Source organism: Haemaphysalis longicornis, unplaced genomic scaffold (assembly GCF_048455015.1).
Source record: "Haemaphysalis longicornis isolate Haplotype H1 unplaced genomic scaffold, Haemaphysalis longicornis Haplotype H1 scaffold_4, whole genome shotgun sequence".
Classification (NCBI taxonomy): domain Eukaryota; kingdom Metazoa; phylum Arthropoda; class Arachnida; order Ixodida; family Ixodidae; genus Haemaphysalis; species Haemaphysalis longicornis.
The window spans coordinates 47,571,033-47,591,742 of NW_027526361.1; the positions used below are offsets into that span (position 1 = coordinate 47,571,033).

A 20,710-nucleotide genomic window follows, 5' to 3' on the forward strand; every position below is an offset into this window, starting at 1 on the left:
TGTATCCCGGAATAAAACACGTTCGTGTTTAAAAAAAAAACCGGGAAGGAACAAATAGTGATCGTGCGCCTCTCATGCTCCAAAGCGCGTGCCCCAGGAAACTGCTAAATTGTGTTTGCATCTCTTTCTTTACTTTCATTTCGTATTCTTTTGTGCTGACTAGATCGCAGGCCATTCGAAACGTCGTACTAAGATTATTGGAGTTTCATAGAATCTCCATGACACACACGCCGGGGAAAGCCATAGTGCTGTCGCATTCAAATCACGTAAACAGACCGAAGTGCCCGGTGAAGTTTTTTGCTCGTTTGTAGGGCCCTACTAATGTCAACCCTAAACGGCAAGGTTCCATTCTTATGTCTTTGCTGGTAAATTTGAGGCATCTCGCACCGGCCTCATTGCTCCCAAAAGGGATGTAAACCGCTGAAAACATGCAGCAAATTGATTTATTTGCAAGACATGCAGCAAATTGATTACTGCGCTACCGCCTCGGTAGCGCCTCGGTAGCGCAGTAGGCAGCGCGTCAGTCTCATAATCTGAAGGTCGTGAGTTCGAGCCTCACCCGGGGCAGGCGGAGTCCTTTTTTTTTTTTTTTTTTTTTTTTTTTGCTGTTGTGTATCCATGAAGGCTGGCGATCAAAACCTGAGAGCAACGTCGTTCCGTCAGAGTGTAAAGCCTCGATCTAAATCCCTGCTCGACCCCGGCAGCGACGGTCATTTTTCTAATGGCGGCAAAGAATGAAAATCACTCTGTACGGGTCCCAACGTAATTGTTTTTGGTGCACATGGCGAATGGCACGGTACCCGTGCATTCTTTCACTGAGACTTGTACCTGTACCGAGAAGGAGGTCTAAACATTACTAAGGCGAGCCTGGTGTGCTGATGGTAAAAAAAAAAAAGAAAACAGGGTCGCGACGTTATACTCCCGCATTAAAAAAAGAACAAAAATGTCGGGCCTAATGACCAGGTTTTATGCATGTAAGCAGTTCGCTGCATACGCAGCCAGGTACGGTCAAATACGAGTTACGATTAAGAATAGTGGATTATAAGCGTAAAATATTTAAGTACATGGTTCTCATTTCTTGTTCGTAGTAACTACTGACTGTAGCGAAATAGTAATGAATAATGGTTTGTTTGATGCTCATCTCTGTATAAGCGGCTTCGTGCGGCGCGCATATCAAGGCTGATGGCTATGACCCACTACAAGCATAAGCAGAAAGCATACGTATGAAGCACACACGCCGTAAGAACATTCAGTGTGGTCCCATATAATTACGAAAACGAGTGACCTAATATTTGCTGGTTGCGCACAAAAGGTGTCATTTTAGTCGCGCGCCTTCGCTGCCACTTTTTGTTCTCCATTAGCAAGCATGCAGTGACGTGAACGTAGCGCCGGTCGTGCGCAGGACGCCCCTGCTGGAAGCTGCGCTGCATCCACATTTTCCTTTGGTGATTTCTCATCACATTTCACCAACCACTCCTGTCGCGAGTTGCTTTCGAGCAGCGAAAAAAGTATCTGTGTGCGTGTATGTGTGTGTCTTTCTTAAGTATGACCGTCGTGAACGCTCAAAAGAAATAAAATTTTCTGGTAACCTTCACCAAAATTCTGTGCCCCTTTTAAGTTGAGCTGCCCGGCGACAGCGAGCGGCTGCAGTTGCGATGTAGCGTGATGCGAGCGACGACGCTGATTGGCTCCCTTTACGGCGAGCGAGAGCTGCGTCCGAAGAGCGCGTGTATAAAGTTGGCTTTGCCGCAAGGCGTTCCGGCGTACGCCGACGGCGCAAGTCAGCTAACGCAAGCTTCACTCGAAAAAGTACCTTCTGATGTCATATGACCGATGTTGTGAGCTTTACTCGTTCATTCCGTTGCCTGCCGAGGTTCCACAAGGCGCTCCGTTCTCCGGAAAGGCTAGCTTTTTGCGAAGAGTTTCCGCATGGCAACGCTTCGTGTGCTCGAAACTGGCTTGTCCGCGGAACTTCCGCGCTTTCGCGTATGCGCACGGGCTCTCATTAGAACTTGTTACTGCGCGCAGAATATCCAACTTCCGCTCTCGTGTCCGTTCAATATGCAGCAAACGCTTCAAAAAACCTGAGCGGGGTAGCGAGCTTCACAGGTCGCGGAAAAGGTCCATAGCAAGGCCTCCTAACGCGCCACGTTTCCCCTATGATAGCCGGAGGAACTAACACAAAATGTGTGCAGGGTATTGATGCAAACACGTGATAGTTTTGGGAAACATAATGTTTCCCTACACTTGTTCAAATGTTTGCTTACGGGGTGCTCAAATGTGATGCGATTTCAGTTTCCTTAACTTTCATTACAACAAATTTTTTTTCTGTTCGTCGCTGAATGCACTTAGAACTATTACTTTACATAGTTAAAATTTGCGTAGGAAAAGGGGAGTGCCACCACTCTATCCGACATATCGTTACGTGGAATCTAGTCAAAACTTGTTATTCATTACTCGCCACGTGACCCTCGCCTCCCACAATGCTTCGTCCTAGTGTGCTCCTTTCGTCCTGTCAAAAGCACATTTTGCGTGCGATATAGGAGGACAATAAAAAAATGAAGGAAGCTCACACTAACGCATAAGACTTGAAGGTAGCGAAGCTATACGCAACCTTCGCAACCATGTGCTTCTTCTTCTGTGCCGCGACGACCTTTAATCCATCATTGTTGCTGCAAGTGTGAAATTCTCTCCTTTTTTTTTTTTTTGACATCCCCTATCACCCTGGATGGGCATACGCTATAACGTGTCTTTCTCGTTCCGAGCGAGTGTTGCCACGATTACGGCGAACGTACGCTGGAGTTTTTCTCGTTCCGAGCAAGGGCTGTTCCGATCTGGAGGTTTTTTTTTTTTTTTTTTTTTTTTTTTTTTTTGCCAACCTTGGCCAATCTCCCAAAGTTGGTATGCTTGGCTTGAAAAACGCGCGCAAGGGACGCTGGGCTGTCATCGCGAGGCGTGCACACACGGGCGCTCGGCATTTTCTTGGTTTTGTTAGCTACCGGGCGGTAGTCGCGAGACCCGCACTCACATGCGCGCGTTCGGCAATTTCTCGGTATTTTCAACTGTGGACATTTGCTAAACAGCTTCGGTGTTACAAAATGCAAATACCCCCCCCCCCTTTTTTTTTTTTTGGTTAGCATTTTTAGGTTGAAACAATTCCATTTGACGTCGACTCGGTGAATAACCGCAAGGATGTCGCGATGCGACCTTGCGAAGACGGCGACATCCGCGCGTTCGTCTTCATGTGACGCTTGTTCGCGCTCACGTTTCTTTCCGTTCGGGATGCGCAACGAGGGGCTCTGCAGACAGCGCGCCGCCACCTCGCCCATTCTCTGCGTGCAAGGCCGAGCGTGACAGCCGAAGTGCTTTCGGCATGGCGCGATCGGCGCTCGGGCCATCCGGTGAGATCCGACACTCCTCCGAAGGTTCCTGCGACTCGGAGCGCGTGACGTCGTCGGACGATCAACGTTGAGTCGTGCCAAGAGCGTCTAGTTTTCGCATCGCGCGATCGGGCGGACACTCGACTCGGCGCACACCCTGTTTGTGGTGTGCATGGCCAAAGATGTGCGGACGTTGATGCAAACACGTCAACTGCTGCAAGCTTCATGAGGTTTCGAATCCTCCTATACTCTCGACTTCTCCAGAGATGGTTCCAAACTTACCTTTGCGAGAGGGAGGAGGAGGAGAAACGAAGATGAGATGAATGGCAGATATTTTGGGGCGTTGACACACGGAAAAAGTGAAGGGGGGTGGGACGGCAAACTCTTAATAAAGAAGTTTGCACAAGGGTAGTAACGGCCGTATTCACTAACTCCTTACGAACCACTACCCCGCGGTACGGTACGTAGGCTCTGCCACTAGCAACGGCCTGGTTAGGAAATTAACTGGGTGTAGGAAGTAGTATACACCAGATTAAGGTCGTGCTCATGACTAGGTTATTCCTTACCTGTTAGTGAACGCATGCAGCTCAGAAGGGTGCTATCGCTAGGATTTTACTAACGAAGGTAGTGGTGCTTACTGCCTGCTTCAGTTAATAACCCTGAGTAGTTCTGCATTTACTACCTCCAGTTACTAAGTACCTAGTGCATACTGGGACAAGGTACTTGTTAGTGTTCCGTTAGTGAATGCCAAAACCTTTTTTTTAAGAGTGAGGAACTGTTAACTTAGCAGTGCTGAAAGCGCTTGTGAGAAGCGGGGCGAAGGAGCGGAGCTCGACGAAACGCGTATACGGTTTAAATTTGCCGCTGACTTCAAACAGAGCCGATGTATGCGTTTTATAAACGCCCGGAATTATGTAACGCTATATCACCTTTTAATGTTGTTACGGACTGCTGTCCGATAAAAATCGGTGGTGGGGCCCAAGCCTTACCATAGTTGCAGCTAGCCTTGCGACACGCTGCACCGGGACGGCGCCTCAACCCCGCAGGTAATGTTACGAACTGCTGTCTGATAGAGGACGATGAAGTCGGAGGCTCGCTAGCACTTTGTTGAAATGGTGCTGGTTTGCGCTCTGACCCTGTCTCAACTGTAAATGCTGTAAATATATTTTCGCTACCTCGTCGGTGCTTAATATAAATATGTTCTTAATTAAGCCAAGTGAACGAGGACAAATTTGTCATGATCTGGTCAGCGCAGTAAGCAACCGACACCGTGAAAACGAATTTACTCCGAAAGAAAGCGATAAGGCCAGAATTAAACTGCAGTGTGGGTCATCGCTGCAAATCCTTACTGACTCGATGAAGATCCAGCCACGGAGCGATAATGCACGTGCCATCAACTTTTGTCTTACCCATCTTTACAAAAACCAGTCAGCACAAGGCGCCTAAGCCTACACAGGGAGTATTGAATCTCGCTTGATCTAATGCTTACAAGACCACGAAAAAAACAAGTTGTTCGCCGTGGGCACTTTCTTCCGCCAATGACGACATCATCCGACGGGGCGATGACGCACCGTCAATGGCCGCCCTTGGCCGAGGGAAGAAAAAGCCGGAATTTGTGCGCGCGTCTCTGACCGTGACCGCCGGCAGTACGTGCGGTTCTGTCGCGGCCACCGAAGAGGCCATGCAGCGATCAGGCGCACTTAAGCACTTAGGACGGTCACGACGGCAGTCGCCCGCCGTTCATCCATCCTCGGCTAAGCAGCCTTTCACACCCGGCCGCCATTGGTATGCAAGACTTCTACTTCGTTGCACTCTCAAAGAGCCTCCTCCTCCCGCCCAGCGAAGCGCCGTGCGCCGCCCGCTCAAAGACAGAAACGCCACCTCGTGACGGCCGCGCTTCAGGAAGCGAGTTCGGTTGGGTTCGTTGTTCGCTTCGTCGCTTCCTTGCCTTCTCATTCTATCCGTCGCACTACTCACACCTGTAGAGCTCAGGCACACTATATGGCCACGGGCACGGCTATATTACCACGGCCATGGCTATTTGCATAAAGGCCATAGCGCACGGCGCTTACCGATGAATCCCTTCGGATGCTACCGGTTGCGACTGTGTGGAAAGAGTGCTGAACTTCCGCGGCCACCGTTCAAGGTTTCCGTGCAAAGCGCCGATAACCTTCCACGCGATTTCCTGGTGCCCTAATCCTCGTCATTGGACGTTTATAAGACTGCGTCCTTTTCCGGCGGACAGAGAGCGAGGCAGTTTTTCTTTTATTTTGTTTTGACCACCCGTGGTTTGTCGTGCGAAGTGGCAATGACGTCTTCTGGGGGGACACTTGATACACAATAAGTGGGCACGAATAAATCAGCCGCAACTCCATTAGACAACATAAAGTGCACGCCAACAGCACGGATGCAAATTACGTGACTATTTCCGCCATTTTGGTCCTCATAGAGCTGTCGCGAAGCCACACCGTTCAGTTTGCTTTTTTCATTTTGAGGATTCTTCTTCTGTCTCCAGGGCCCCAGTTCTCTAAGAAATGCGTGCCGCGTGTGTGTTTGAGAGCAGAGCCGACCAGGAGACGCGATTATTACGGTGGGAGGAGACAGTCCTGGCCTAGCGGTATACTGGGCTCGGGTTTCTGCGTTGTAGAAGATTCCACACCACCTGTGGTGTTCGCTTCGGGCTCAAGAGCCCTCCGTTTAGTTTCAATAGCCATTCCTATTTTTTCCACTCGTTACTTTGGCGTTTTGTCTCAACTATTTTGTTTACGTCAATAATTCTCCTACCGAAGCGGGCGTTTTCGGGTTCAAACTTTGTGTCTGTTAGTCATTGGCCCCTTTCTTTCTGGCGGGAACATGGCTGATTGGTGTTAAGAAGCATCTCGCCGACTGGCTGGGGAAAGTATTTCCAGAATGCGCTTTTTTCCCATCGGCCCGGTTGAAGCAAATATAAGTCGGTTAACTTGGTTCACGGGGAGCAGCTGCGGGGTCGGGGCCTTACGCCGAGAGGCTTTCACCACCAGCTATGTTCCGCCAAGTACCCTTGCACTCTTGACTATTTCCTCATTTTACGTAATAGGTGTATTGGTTGAAATTCGTATGTGTTAAAGGTCATTCAATGTTAGCAGTAAATTAAAGGGACCCTGCAACACTTTCGATAAGCGCTTTCACTCTTTCCTTTGAGTCTGGAACCACTGCGAAAGCTATGGTTATCGCCAGCACAGAGCGGCACTGCGTGATTTGCGCGTCGCAGCAGATACGCCTTCCACTTCGGCTTTGTTTTTGCGGCTTTTTTAAAAAAGTTAATACCGAAAAGCGTTCATTGCTGCAACTGAAGGAAAACCGGCCAACAGCCGCCACATGGCCTTAGTGACGTAATTCGAGCGGTCGAAGAACGTCGAGACCGGGAAAGAAAAAACCTTTTGAGCGAGTTTACAAGTTATCTGATGGGCATAGAGCAGTAATTTTTGGCTGAGGTACTTCGCGACCCGATAATCTAAGTACTGGGTGTGTTGAGTGACTACGTTCTGCAAGCATTTAGTATTTCGAAAAAAAAAAGTTGAAAAAAGTGTTGCAGGGCCTCTTAAACCAGTTAACCTTAAACCTTCCTAAAACTTCTCGAATTCCTCACTGCCGATCACCATGCTACCGTAGCTGTAGCGAAAGGAGGAACTTTGTCGTTACAAAGCGCTGCTGCGATCCGCAAACTCATGCATGCCCGAGTTGCGAATCTGCGTGTGTACTTTTTTTTTTTTTTTGAAGAGATGTTGACGCCGTGTGTTTTTATTTCTCGCAGCGTGGGGCCAGTGGAGCCTGTAAAGTAGGAGCTAGTATTCGGGTTGCTTCAATCCTGCGAGGCGACACATCGGAAAGACGGACCCCAACGCTATTCTACGGAATACCTTCACGGTGAGCTCTACCACTAAGCTCTGGTTTTTAGACACTGGTAATACTTATAATATTATAGTGTGCGTAAATGTGGTGCAGGCTGTACAACGTAATGCAACAGCACACGATTAGTCGTGCCGAACGTCTCAGTCATTCACGCGGTACGAATTCGACGTGGTGAAGATGCAGCTTAGCTGTTATGAAAGGATACACCTCCCCGGCGCTCGTTCTAAACTGTGCATTTAGTGTAAATAGTGTAATGCGCGTAGTCATTTCGCCTCCGCGTGGTAACACCTTTTGTTGGAGGTACGCCATATGCCCTCTTAATTAAGACGGAGCGCTGAAGAGTTGTGGCATATGGCGCCTCTGACATTGACGTCTGACCGTTAGGTGAAACGTTGGTTGATAGGCACCGGATCAACACCGGCGACGTTACTTCTGCACATCCGCGGCCGTATACTGTGCCTTATCTGCTGACTGCCAAGTCATATGCATGAAGTAGCTAAAATGTTCCCTGCGGTTATTGTTAAGCATTCTTATTGACATGGGCACAGGGGCCGTATTCTCGTGTTTGTCCATTTTGCGGCCTTTTTATTGTGGCGCACTTCCAGTTGTAGGTGGGCTTTGGATTTACTTTTGCGCAACTGTTCTTGTAAATGCATTTTAAACGATTAAACCTATTTTAAACTATCATTTTTGTGCTTATTGTTCCGCCAGCGAATTAACAACCACGCGACAAAAAATCATCTGCTCCTGATCGTCTGCTCCGAGAAGCCGCCGCTCATAGCTCCGTCGTGCTAGCCATGGCGTCACATCCGGGTGTTCGCTTTTAGCCAACCAGGGCTTGCTCAAAACGGACACCTTTGAAACGGACACAAAACGGACAAAACACGAGAATACCGCCCCAGAAGGTGCTTTTAGTCAACTATGGTGGCACCTGGAGTTTTTGTGCGTATTATCATTCGGCAAAGAAAGGCGCGTATCCCTAGCCGCATATTGAAGACTCACGTAAGTGTGCGTCCACAGGGCTCAACATTTTTTAAATCGAATCGTATAATGGCTGTCAAAAGTTTTCTCTGGGCCACGTAGACCGCCGAAAAACGGTGTTTATTACTCCAGATATCGTCTACCAGTTTAAATTCACACCCTTCAGTCCATGTAATGCTCCGGCGACATTCGAACGCATGATGGACTCCTTACTTGAAATAACGAAAGCTTGGGGGTCTTTTGCTAACGCCAGTTAAACTACCTGCGCAACTACGTGCAACAAGACTATGCCCGACCCATTGCCCTTTCGACCCGACTGCCCACACTTCTTACGTCACCGCAGGCGATTGGGTCTGGGCTGTCGTGTTGACGGCCACTGCCAGGAACTACGGTCGCATCCATCGCATACATCCTATTGTATCACGTACGAAGGTGATAGGAGGCTCGATAAGCGGCGTATGTATACGATATCTCTTTTTACAGATATCGGACTTTTATAACTTGTATTGGCGGTGAGCGCGAACACAGGCGGCGCTGCGAAGCGCGCCTCCGTGACGTCAGCTTAGGGATTCTCGCATTTGTCGTCTGCTTCACTCAGGATCGCTCTCCCTGCTGTTTCTGTGCGCTCGGTCAACGTCTGATGCTTGTCCGCACCAGAATTGGCGTGTGGGTAACTTTTTATCGTAATAATAGGCTTAAAATCGCATACACTAGCTCATAGTGTCAATTAAAGTATAGTTTTGGATACCGCTACGGGAGAAACATTGCCGGCGCCACCCCATTCCTTGCGAAGCCGGTCCTGTGCGGAGCGCGAAGAGTCGGAGCTAGGCGTCAGCTTCTCATGTAAGCATTCGAACAAAAGGAACAGTCACCTGCTAATAACCGACCACAGCGAAAATGGAGGACCAAAACAAATTCTAGGCCTTCAGGGCTGTCGGCTTTGGCAGAAGGCATCACGATTCCCGGTAATCATATGTAAGGTAAAGCAGTTTTTGCAACCTTGCCGAACGCTCGAACGCGTTTTGTCACATCACTTTACGTTGTCAAGGCATGAAAGTTTGCTGACATGCACTATAGACTGCAAAAACTGTAGGTTGAGTTCCAAATAACCCAGTGTGTATATACGCGCGTGCTGATTCTATACCAGGCATCTAACCAGTATGGAGGTTTATTGAGCAAAACGAGTCACGTCTTCGTTAAATTTATAGTAACACATATATGTTTGTTAAGACCTGGAGGGATATTTCGGAACATTTTGCACAGCCATATCTTCCCGGTATTCGGATATGCGTTATAGGAAAACTGCACTCAAGAGGAGGAGGAGGAGTATGGGGAGGAGGGGAAAACTTTGTTTAACAATTAAATCGATCTGGTTAGTGGGCCGGGTCCTCAGTCCAGGACAAGAGAGTAAGAGTGATTATCTACAATTCATAGAACGCCAGCCCGAGTGGAATAGGATTTGTTCTTCGCGCCTGGAAATGTTGAAAAGCAATACAGAGCAACTTGGAATTCTTCTTCGGTTTCGAGTCTTGTAATATATGCAGGTATACTATTTATTACGTTAGTTAGCGAGTATATCATGCCTTAAACACCGTAATTATGTCATCATTGTTCGAGTTAAGACTCAGTTCGTTATGATAACGATATAATTACGATAGAAATTCGGAGCACAAAAGCCGTCTTCGAGAGGCTGTGGATCACGTTGTTTAGGGCGCGATCGCGGTGGCGTAGCACAAACCTTCTCATTGTATTTGCATGTGAATAAACAAAGCACACTGCCGATATGCACCTATTTGCACGCAGCCGTAATGAAAGCCAATTTGTGAAGAAGGGAATGTATGCCATACAAAACGAAGGAAATATCCACACGACCTTTGTGAGGCTCCCAAACATCCCGAAACCTTCTGATAAGAAGTTGGTGACGGCGCAGAAAAATTAATGCGTTGGGCAGAAAAAAAAGCAAGAAACATTATTCCGATACAAGACAACAACGAAAGAAACAGAAGAAAGCCGCTTTATTTCCTGCTGTGCGATAAGCGTGTAGAGGCCGCTGCTTGGTACGTAGTATTAGACTGTTGAGTCTTCATAGGAGCATCTAAAAAATACTGCAGGGAAGCATACGCATTTTGAATACTTATCGAGAAGCTCTGATCGCTGATCCTCGCGGATAAGCAAGAAAGGACGAGCTACACACGATCTTCTGACCGATACACTGAAGAAAGTTGTTCTCTATCTCTTCGTCTGTTGCAAACTTGTGGGGGATACAGCTTCAAATTATTCAGATGCGTCAGAAGCTGGCAAAATAACTGAGTCGCAAGAAATACGCTTTTTAACGCACTACAGCAACGAAGCGGGCGATTTCTAGCCCAGGCACTGTTGCCCCTCACAAGCGGAGTGTAGCAGACGACAGCGGCGCGAATCCCTAAGCCGACGTCAGAGCCAGGGGGCGCCACTCAAAGATCTCACCGCCAATAAGCGGTCGTTTTTTTTCCTTTAGCGAGCAGCTATCTCTGTGAAATATGAGGCGGAATTTGATCTTGCTCGGTTATCCGAATATCCCCCGTGTGCTAAGACATTGACGCTACGACCCGTGACGTCTCTCGCGTCCCCTTTACGTTAATAAAGGCGCTAACTGTAGGGCTAGTCTTGTCGCATACATCTTGGTACGGATCTATAGATCGCCGGTTAAAACATTATGGGTTGCCTAGCAATCTTTCAGTTTTGTCTATCATCGCGTTTCTCTATATTGTCATGCATATGCGTCACCCTAGTCCTGCCCCCTTCCCCTTTTATATGTTGCTTTTTTCCGTGTGATCTAACTTGGGTCACTCACATCTTAAGCAAGGCCCTATAGTTAGGGAGGCTGGCTGCAGCTTTTATTACGGCTTCCTCTCTCTTCGTTCATACGCCTACAACGCACTGGACAGACATTGCCATTGGCACCGCATATTTACCCTTATGCTGCGTTTAAAATGAATGTTACACTATGAAAAACATCTAGTCGCACTATCCTGTTTCAGTAAATCAGTTTAGTGCAAACGCAAAGTACGATGCTCTGAGACGAAACGCAGTCGGATGTTTAGGGCGGATACGCGCACTCGGTAACAATGTCCGCATGCTCTGACCGAGCAACACGGATGCATCATATGCGCGTGAGTGTCGACGCATGTATATCTGACGAGTGTAGCGCTAGCTGTAGAGGCACGTGACAGTTTCGTTGCATCGGCATCTTACTGCGTGCACGGTTCTATAGAATTCTCCGGTCTCGCTACAAGCAATCCAAAGCCGTGCCGGCCTCGTTATCTACCCGCGTCCATTAGCTCTTTCTCCCTCCATGCAGGCAGGGGCGGCCAAAGGGCGAACAAATGTCTTCATTACGCAATGGCACGCTCGGCGGCGAGAACGAATTAGCGCGCTCACGCAGACTGGCGCCATACCGTCGCGGCAGCGGCGGCACCTCTGAGGCCACAGCCACAGCCGCCACAGAGTCGGCCCTCTTCTTTCCGGGCACGCAATCGGGCGCGATCTGCCTATCACGGCGCTGATCTCCCTCTGACGAGCCGGTCGGCTTGCGGGCCGATCGCTGTTCCACGTCCCACGCAGTGCCCGGCCCGGTGTCCCTGTCCCGCATAGGAGAAACGGGCGCCGGCTGTGCGCGCCAAGAGCGTCGCCGAGTGGCGTTGGCGATCGCTCACCGGCTGTGTGTGGCATATGCGCCGCGTCGAGTGTGGGCGCGCAACAGGTGCCCTTCTGTTCTTGGTCGGAGCGAAAGCTGTCCATCTTGGTTACGGGATCGGCGGTTCAGTACCTGGTGGGGCGTCGTTGGCGACTCGCGAGAAACGAGAAGAGCGCAGATGGTGCTATCCCGGCGAGAGGACTAGCGGCCCGGTAGGATGATTGCGTTTAGTTGCTCGGTTATAGTTGTTGGATCTGCATGCGGGTAATTTCCGGGCGGTGCCATCACCACGTATGTAGCAACACAGACACAGTGCACCAACGTAGCGTGAAGATTTGATGAAAAGGTGTTGATGGACAGCTTTCGCTGGGCTCGTAATGTGCTTGGCAATATTCGTCGTCGTCGTCGTCATGAACCCGCCGCGGCGGTGCTGTGGCTAAGGCGTTGCGCTGTTGAGCACGACGTCGCGGGCTCGATAACCGTTCGTGGCGGCCGCTTTTCTGATGGAGGCGAAACGCAAAAACGCCCGTATGTACGAGATTTCGGTGCACGTTAAAGATACCCAGGTGGTCAAAATTAATCCGGAGCCCTTCACTGCGGTGCGCCTCATCGCCTGCGTTGCGTCGGCGCGTTAAACCCTATAATCAATCAAATCGTCGGCATTATTATTATTACTATTATCATCATCATTGAAGGCCTGCTTCCAAGATCACACACGGAAGAGCAGTTGTCGGCGGTCCTAAACGCGCTTGATCGGCGCCTGACAGGAACAGGGAAGCCTTATTTTGGCGCGGCTCGCACTCCTCCACTTTGACGCTCTCGAGTCGCGTTGAGTTCTCGTACGCTGCCAGGACGCACTCGTGCGAGTCGAGGAAAGGGCTGCCTGCCGTTCGAACGGCCCAGAGCGACCCCGGCGCTATCGGTCGATCGGGAGGCTCCAACTAGGGCTCACTCGAGAGGCGCCCGACCCAGATACCCCCGTTGTGGCTGCCCGTGCAGCTTCTCACGTTTCGCCGAGCAGGGCTTCTCCCAGGCGTTGCCTCTGGCCCGCCACGGCCGGGGCAAGGCAGTTGACTGCCGCCGCCGGCGCAACGTAGTAACCATCGCCCTATCGAACTCTACGCTCGCGTTTTGCTTATCAGTGGTGAGGTTGAACCCCACCCCTTGACGTTTCAACAAGCTTGGACTTCGTCTGTAACGTGGCCGCGGAATCGGTCGCCCCAGTTTCTCACCACGCCCCAACAGCTACCTCATTTGGCAGCTATACAAATAGAATAGTTCAGATTTCGGCAGTCTCTTCTGCGGGCGCTGACGCAACGCTCACTATTTTTAAGATATCGTAGAATCAAGTTGTAGAAACCATGAGTCATGTTCCTCCAAGGCGTGAAGACGAGGCCAAGGTAGCTTGTTACTACGGTGAGGCTTATCTCGCACCCCGCTCGTCGAAGATCGTGCACAGTACAGATTCAAGCTCCCTGCATGTGGAAAAAAAAAAAAAAAGCCTTTAGCAGCGATAAACGTTTAACGAGGACTCACCTGATCACATTCCTATGGGACTCACTAGTTCATGACCCCTGGGCTTAAAAAGCATCATGCGCCAATATTATAAGTTTTACAGATCCATGGAAATGTTCCTAACGGCACAGTCTGCTTCTTTTAGAAATCACATCTCAACTGAAAAAAAAAAAACAAGAAATGCATTTGAGTTTATCTAGTTTTAATTGCGTCGCGCTACCGGTCTTCCATGCGAGAGTTTTATTTTTTATTTCAGTACAAAATTAACATATATAAAAAATAAGCAAACTAGGCCGTTGTGCACATGCCTGTGTTTGTACAATTTTTCGTGTTGGCGCTAGATGGTTTTTGACCTTTTGGATCATGAAGTTCAGGTGAGTCCCCTTAATGAATCAGCATTCTTGGGCTACTTCCCCCGAAATCCACCTGTCTGCCTGTGGGGCGTGCCACGATGAGCTCCATAGCTATACATGGCGCCACATGGGGTACTTAAAAAGGCCCAAGGGTTTACATATTTTGATATAGCTCAGATAATCTGCCTTCCCTAAAATGCACTTATGTAAAGCGGTGAAGCCGAGTGTAAGGGGCTCTGTGTAAAGCAGTCAAACCCAGTGCATAATTACTAACTTTTGTAAAGTTGGCTTCTCCACATTTTGTGCGTTGCAGTGAAGTTTTGCTGCAGCCGTCAAAAGCAACCGCAACAAAATCAGGCACATCAAACACGTCGACGTGTATTTGCGGAGATGAGTGGCTTTAACGAATGCGTATGCGACATCCGACAATTATTACTGGGGAGTTCCCGGAAATTCACCTTCCTCTCCTCCAAAATATGTCTCCTGATATCCAGTTCCGCGGCTCTTGTTGGGGCTCCCGTCCATTTCTTCTTCCGTTTCCCGACCAGGCGAGCTTCACTTCTCGGTTCGTGCTACTCCTTCGCTCATCGGAAGTTTTGAGTTGGGAGTTATATCCAGGCTCCCCTTTCCTTTCGAAAACGAGTCATTTAATGAGTAAGTTGGGGCTGTGACTACTCAACTTCGACCCCCTTCTAGGACGTTGCTACTGGACTCGCGAGCATGCGTGCCATTACACCACACCGATAATAAAGAGCGCGGATTCTGGCTTTACTGCCCAACGAACAGCACACTTTGTCCGCTTCCGCGTTCGCTCGCTCTTTTGTGTTCCAGGCCGCACAAGTGATTCCAAGCGCTAATCAGTCCAGGCGGCGCTGAGTGCCCAACTTGTCCCCAAGAACCAAAAGACCCGACGACAATGCATCCCACGACGCAGCCGGGTGCGTGATACGCGCTCGTATTCACCGGCGACCCAATTCAATCTGCGTCTCTGCACGCGCGCGTGTGTGTATACACGAACAAAAGTTGTGGAAGCAACGCGCGAGCCGAAGAAAGGCCACCCAGAGGCGCATGGTTGAATGCTCCCGCGCGTACAATGCGGCGTCAGTAGCGAGATAGAAGAAAGGAGGCGATTCACTCGCCGCCACGCTGTGCTGTACGGGGGCGATATTCTGTTGGGTCATGTGAAGCACGACGAGTGACTAGTGGATCAACGAACTCGATATTGACGCCTCCCAAGCGTGTCCAAAAGAAAAGGAGCCAAGGCGAACGCCTTTGAGATGAGAAAGCCCAGAGTCGTTGTCTGAGCATCGAAGAACGACCCGGTGGCAGCTAAGCTCTCCGCTCTTGACAACTCCAAATCGAAACGCCAAACTGAAGAACGCCCGCTGCTGCCCATCACTTGACCAAACATATGTCTAGTGCGAGAAGCAGGCTTCTTATTTTCTTTAGAGGTGTTGGCTTGACGCGACGAAGGAGCAGGAGAGACGAAAAACAAAGAAAGAGAGAGGAAGACGCCGCGCACATCTTCTGCGCCTCTTTCTTCTGCTCCACGGAGTTCTCGTTTTCTGTCTTTGTCTCAGAGCATCAGTTCTTGCTCATTTTCTTCTTTCTCATCTCCTACGCGGAATTCGGGCCTCCAAGCGGCGTTCCGCGGAGCGACCGAGAAATGCGTGTGTCAAGTCCGCAGGCGATTAAAAGCAAACACTGTAAAAGCCGCTCTTATGATTGATCGAGTACAGGCGCGCCCCGACGACACTTCATGTGCGGCTGAAAATCTCCCTCCTCCTCTGAATACGGGGTGATTGCCAGTGGGACGGGAAAGCGCGGGAGAATCGAAAACCGGTATCGGGGATGACGCCACGACACTGTACACATACGCGAACGACCTTTTGTTATCGTTTTCAATGCCGCAGAAACATTTGGCGGCACTCACATCGAGTGTTTGTTTCGTTTTGTCGCTTTCTTGCCAGCAAATATCTCCTCTAGCAGCGCACACACACGCGTGTAGACGTTTCTTCTTGGGGGCGAGCTGTCCTTAATCACCATCGCTTATTCACCGGGTTTACGAAAACAGTTCCCCGGCATCGCATTGCGGCAGGTGGCTGAACGATTCCAAATCGGTTACGAGAAAAATGCACTAATCCCTCGCTATAACAAAGTAGCTTCTTTATACACTGTGTTTCAGGTCCGGAGTGCGGTGATTTCTCAGGGAAACAGAAAAAAGGCAAGCCTTGACACATTTAGAGAAATGTGGGAACACTATGCAGGAAGCGTTGCGTGGGTGCTTGGTTGGGGCAGGAAACTGCGCCCTCTAGTGCGGGATCAGTGGCGCTTTATCCACGCTAAAGTGAGGCGCAGAATGAGGACGGAGGTCGAGAACTGTATCATGACTGAGCAGGCGGACGCAGACTCACACATCAAGATATTTGACAGGTGCCCAGCTTATGCTTCCAGCAGAAGATGAACGCGCCAGAAGACAATGTAAGTGCTCAGCAGGCAAATTCTGTGATGCCGCTCGGAAGGACGTTTGTTCTCGTACCCGCTGCGGTGGCTCAGTGGCTTAGGCGTCGTGCTCCTGAGCACGAGGACGCGGGTTTGATCCCCGGCCGCGGTGGCCGCTTTTCTGACGGAGGCGAAAAGCAAAAACGCCCGTATGTACGAGGTTTCGGCGCACGTTAAAGATCCCCAGGTGGTCAAAATTAATTCGGAGCCCTCCCCTACGGCGCGCCTCATCGCCTGCGTTGCGTCGGCGCGTGAAACCCCACATCAATCAATCAATCAATCAATCAATCAATCAATCAATCAATCAATCAATCAATCAATCAATCAATCAATCAATCAATCAATCCCAATCAATCAATCAAAGTTGGTTCTCAGGAGGAGACGCACTGTTTCTTTCTCTGACATCGCGCGGATGCGGTTTCTTTATCGTAATGATGTTCGGTCTCATTGAGGTAAAAAATAAAAACAAAAAAAAGCAACCTTTCTTTCCCAGGCCTTCGTTTCTTGACACTAGTCTCGCATTTATTTTTTCAGCTTTTACTTACAAATCTGCCGAATGCAACAGGCAGAGCAGCCATACCCTATCAGGGGGCGGGCTATCGTAGTTGTGGTAGTAATAATCGCTGAATACAGTCGTCGTATGCTCGCCTGGAAGTACGAGTAATGTGTTCCATTTTATACTTCTATGGGTTATTTACGACTTCTGGGAGAGCTTAGGCCGACCAAAGTATGGACACATAGCTGTAGAGCTTTTCAACCTAGTTAGTTGTGCCACATAAATGCATCCAGTTATCTCGCGAGAACAAAAAAAAAAAACAGCAATTTTAGCCCAGAACAGAAGACTAGAAAAATTTAAGCTTGCAAGCTTTTGTTGCATGCCGGGATGGTTCAAACTACAGTTGCTATAACGTGCTCATTACTCATCTCGAAGAGCGGTAGTTCCACAACATGAATATCGCAGGCAAACTTCATATCGATGAACGTTCTTGTTGTTGTTACCCCCTGGTTTATCGCCTGCCAAACACCGAAATATATGTTCCCACACACATAGGGACAACTTTCCACTTCGCAACAGCCGCTCGAGCAGCTGTCTCCGCCAAGGTTCTACCACGAGACAAAACCTCCGATGAAGAGGTGCACACTTGGAACAAGTCGGCACAGACTAGACGGGACTGAACCGCGTGACCAAGTAAGCGTAAAATCTCGGGCCCCATAGCGTGCATGTTCCGGCGACGCCAAAGCGTGCCGTTGTCTACCCCCTTGCGAAACACCTCTGAGCGCGTGGGGACAACCCTAGACGGCGGAGCGTGGCCCGTAAATCAGGCCTAACGTTATTTATTATACAGGTGTCAGGAGCGCATCTCATCTCGGGTGGCGGATGCCCACAGCGGCACGGGGATGCGCGCTATCTTCTAACGCCCTCTCTCCAGCAGCAACACGTCTGGAAAAGCGTAGAGGACGAGAAAAAAGCCGGCCGGACAGGCGACGTCTTGATCGTGCGCGCATAAAATACGCCGCGGGGCTCTTAATGAGTTCGTTGGCCGCGCAACCGCTCGCGTATCAACAGCTGCGGACAACGCGGATGGATTAAGCGCTCGTCCCCTGCGGATCATCACATTACCGCCGCCTGTGTGGGGTGCCCTAGCCACCCGACAGCTATTATTACAGGGACGGAGTTTAGGTGCTATAAAGCGGCCGTCACAGCATCCGCCTTGCCGGCCACTGAAGCGTTGCCGCTTGCGCGGAATGGTAGGTATACCCTCTTGGAAGACGGGAAGCAGGATTCAATTGCCACCGCATTACGCGCGATGCGGGAGTTGCTATGCGGTGGAACGGCATCGTTTATTTGTTTCTTTTTTTTCTTCTTCTTTCTTAAGGCACAGACTGGTCCTTCCTGAATTCGGGCCGTCGTCACGTTCTCACTAGTTCTCGTCGGAAGGCCAATTTTGCTTGGATTACTGTGTCGTTGCCTTCTACGTGGTATACGAGTTTGTGGAGTAGCAATTAGCTACTGAAACGTTGTGTTTTTGGCAGCATAATGGAAAACATGTTAGCATAGGGGCCACGTACGAAGTCAGCGACAAACAGAGCCGTATCGGCACGTGCAAATCATCACAGTTAAATTCTTACGGAGAGAGAGAGAGAGAGAGAGAGAGAGAGAGAGAGAGAGAGAGAGAGAGAGAGAGAGAGAGAGAGAGAGAGAGAGAGAGAGACGGACGGACGGACGGACGGACGGGCGGACGGACGGGCGGACTTGGAATTGAATTGAGCGTTGCTTGCAGGCGCAGTGGCAACTGCAACTTTGAGCGAGACACGCGTGCTCATGTCAGCGGGTGGTCCCCGCCAGTCACACCGCTGACATCACAGCGCATACGCGTCTCCTGTGGCCCAAAACATCGATTCCGGCCACCGTGAGGGGCCAAAGCCTAGGATTGTCGAACTTTAGCATCTGGCGTTTCAAGGCCGCCAAGGCCTGAATCATGTCTTCGAGCTAATACCAACGTATAACTCGGACACGTCACAGTGTACTCGGGTGAACATTCCCCTAGAAGGTGACGCGCGTCGAGAGGCACTTTGCCAAGTGAGGCCAGCTCCGAAAGGGTGCGTCGAGTACGCCTGCGTCATCGGGTATACACACCCGGCGACACGTCAGGCAGATCGTATGGAGCTGGGAAGCTGCCGCTAGAAGGTATAGGGCACGGCGTAAAGCACGTTTATTGGGTCATTGGGATGTGTAGTGTGTCCTGAGGTGCGGAGTTGGGATTCTAAGCTTTGAACAGCGGTGTACTGAACACGAAAAAGTACGCCAACGTGCCGAGGACTCTATGAGCGCCAATCGGTGGAGTTGGCCGATAGCTTCAACGTACCTTTGTGAAATAAATCGGCAGATTGGGCTAAATGAATAGGGTCGACCTCGTCTTACTATCCATAAAAGTCAACAGAGAGTTTTCCATAAAAGTCAACCTCTTTGCTAATAGGTTAGCGAAGGGCCTGTTCTGTCGGAGTATGCAGAGACTCGTTTGAGCCAATGAGGAGGGAAGTTGTGTCGGCCTTGTTCATTGCGATGTGAACCAAGGAAACGCTAAGTGTTTTGCTGAGAAAGCAAGAAAACAGGCGATTTACTTCTGGGTTTGCACCGTTCTTCGCGGTTAGAATATAGCAACGGTGCGCACTTCACTCGCATGCACCATGCGCGTGCACGCGGTTGATTTAGGAGGGATATTTTTGTGATGTGATTTCTCCTCGAAAATTGCTTGGTCCAAACTTCGGTCTTCCGTATCTGCAAGGCAAAGTGTTTTATTGAACACCGCGTTCTGCCCATTTCTTATTATCGTTCTCGATTAATCCAGGATGCCGTCGTGATATTAATATCAGCTGACACTGTCATGCAGTCACTTCCTTCACTGCCCAGATGACAGGAACTGTCATTCAGAAAATAGCGTTTGAAAGTTTTGTTGCAATAGAAAGCTGATTTAAACACGAGCACCTCATCACGACCAGCAAGCCCATAACATACCAGCCTGCTCTAAGCGAGAGCTCACGTGCACGTGAAGGATTTGTGACGTCACGTAGCAGGCGTTGATTTAAAAATCGAACGATAAGTCCGGAGGAGGATAAATTATCTCCCAGAGTCTTCGCACAAGATCCAAACAAGTTTTTGGGACCAGCTGGATCCGAAAGCTGGGGCGTTGAGAACAGCGACGCCTTTATGTTCGCTGCTGGTGGCCTAGCCATGCGTTCATATCTATATTTACCCCTTTTCTTTCTCCGCCAGTGCTGCAGCTAGGCCTAACCCTTGTAGCAGCGGTATCCGGGTAACGGCCGCTGAAAGAGCTGGGACATCGTTAACATGACGCAGCGAAACAGTCCTCCTTTCCCGCCATCTGGGGCTGAATTCTTGGTTGTGTCCGTTTCAAAAATGTCCATTTCGCGTCTGTTTCAACACGGGATGTAGTTTTGCACTTCCAAGGTTTTTAACCCGCACAGATACACAGAAACCAACCCGGACCGCCTGCCCTCAGCCAATCAGGGCTTGCTCGAAATGAACGCTTTTAAACGGACATGAAATGGACCATACTCACAATCCCTCCCCTTGACCGAACTGGCCTCGCTGACCCCATCGTGTCATTCTTAGTGTACTAAAATGAAAAGATGTGCCGATGACGACGAATCCAGTCAAAGCAGTAATTTCGCCGCTGTTACGCGCGCAGGTACTGTACGGTGAAAGCAACCGTCCGCCAGTGCCTGCAGCTCAACTAGCAGCTTGACTGCAGACCCCGCCATCAGGAGCTTAATTGTTCCGTGCTTATTACAACGTGTTTACGTCAGTCTATTGTCTGTACCTTTTTCCCCTGCGCGTTAAAATGCCAACCCTTGGGTATCCCTTCGTAAGGAATCATTTCTTCCGGTTT

General features: G+C 49.8%; 1 protein-coding gene and 1 non-coding gene across 4 annotated transcripts in view; both read left to right on the plus strand.

Annotated features, from left to right (window-relative positions):
• LOC144178644 (semaphorin-5A-like) overlaps positions 1-20,710 on the plus strand; it is a 179,877-nt gene that overhangs the window by 71,854 nt on the left and 87,313 nt on the right. For all 3 annotated transcript variants that reach the window (XM_077706647.1, XM_077706648.1, XM_077706649.1), the window contains one exon: positions 7,174-7,286. The gene's annotated coding sequence lies outside the window, so the exon portion shown is untranslated. The remainder of the gene's footprint in view (positions 1-7,173; positions 7,287-20,710) is intronic.
• Positions 495-567, plus strand: Trnam-cau (transfer RNA methionine (anticodon CAU)). The gene has a single exon. It is a non-coding gene; the product is annotated as a tRNA-Met (tRNA).